We start from the raw sequence: 1,225 nt of genomic DNA on the forward strand, positions 1-1,225 counted from the left end.
GCCTTCTTGGTGCCACAGAAAACCAAATGCTCCCCTGAGGTAACCAAGAGCCAGAGCAAGTTCAGGACTACAGCCAGGTGTGTCTCACTGAGAGGCTGAAAGGGGAACATAAACAAAAGGTTGCTCTTAGTTCAAGTCCATTTCTTCTAGCGAAGCCAGAGGAAGACGGAAAGGAAAATGTACAGTCACAAGCTCACACCACAGTCTCTGGGCACAATCCTCAGGACGGCTCCACAAAACATTCTAAAGCGTCTCAAAGAATTTCTCACGATTTTTTAGAATGAAATTGACATTATTTTAATACTGTTGTACAGCACATGAGAAATTAGACATATACAGTTAAAAAGCACATCCTAACGCCAGTATCTTCTCCTGACTTTCCAAATTCCTGCCCTTAGGCACTTATCTGATACAACTGTGTTAGAAAACAAAATCCAGCACAGCAACAAAACCAAAGTATTCTACACACCTTCGGTACAAGAAACTTACATGCTTAGCTCCCAGAGGGAAATCAATGCGAAACTGAAAACCTGACTGCCGAGCGCAAAGAGGTTTTACACACAAAACAGGAGGAATTCATACCCAGAGCAGTCGCATACCCTTCTCTCACAGACACCTCCAAGCAGAGGTGCCATCCTGTCCACAAACCCACCACGACTGCAGGTGCTGAGGAGCCTCACACATGAGCCTCTTGTCTCCCACTGCCAGCCTCAGCCATCAGATCTGCTCTGCTTGTGAGTGCCAATCCTGAGCTTAAATATCTACGGATGGGCACATCCAACCTGCACATACTGCTGCTCCGAAGATGAGCCAGACCAGGCCACAGGAGCGCGACAAGGCTGGATTTGTCCAGCACTTTGCCCACTAACTAGTTGCCCCCAATTAGCAATTTAACTGCAGCAGATCATAGGGAATAATTGCTTTAAACCAGAGTGATGATTGGTCACACCTGTAAGAAACTGAAAACACCCAGGAAACAGGTGATGCACATAACCAGCTTAAGTCACAGCCCCTGCCCCTCACGCCTTGGCAAACTCCCACAGTTCCCCTTGCTCAGAGGGCAGATTAAGCACCACACTTCTCCTTCAGGACCATCCCCATCCTCACCACAGCAGCTCCTTGCTTTGTTGCTGCACATTGTAAGCTTTTTGTGTCTATTTTCTCCTACTAGTGGAACACCAGACAAGTTTGTTACCTCAACCTCAGGCACCATGGATGAGCCACA

Source organism: Acanthisitta chloris, unplaced genomic scaffold (assembly GCF_000695815.1).
Source record: "Acanthisitta chloris isolate BGI_N310 unplaced genomic scaffold, ASM69581v1 scaffold14187, whole genome shotgun sequence".
NCBI classification, from domain to species: domain Eukaryota; kingdom Metazoa; phylum Chordata; class Aves; order Passeriformes; family Acanthisittidae; genus Acanthisitta; species Acanthisitta chloris.